The sequence below is a fragment of the Pteropus vampyrus genome, unplaced genomic scaffold (genome assembly GCF_000151845.1).
Source record: "Pteropus vampyrus isolate Shadow unplaced genomic scaffold, Pvam_2.0 Scaffold378, whole genome shotgun sequence".
Classification (NCBI taxonomy): Eukaryota; Metazoa; Chordata; class Mammalia; order Chiroptera; family Pteropodidae; genus Pteropus; species Pteropus vampyrus.
Window position 1 is genome coordinate 976819 of NW_011889159.1, and position 285 is coordinate 977103.

The window sequence follows — 285 nt, forward strand, 5'->3', positions numbered from 1 at the left end:
TCATGAAGAATCCACGTAAAAGACCCATGAGGCCCAGTGGGTGGTGCCAGAGCCCTGACTCTGATGTCTCTTTAGGAGGCCCCACTTATAAGAGATAGATGGGTCCTGAGTATAGGTGGTCATCTTCTGTCCTTCTGTAGCCCCTCAGACTCCTCCAGGAGTGTCTCCTGAGTTTTGTTTCCTCTGGGTCGCTCTGGCCTGAACTCTTTCCCAGTTCTCATCACATGCCCCCGTGCTTCCTAGAGTTTCCTTGGAGATAATATGGAAGAGTAGATGAGCAGACAC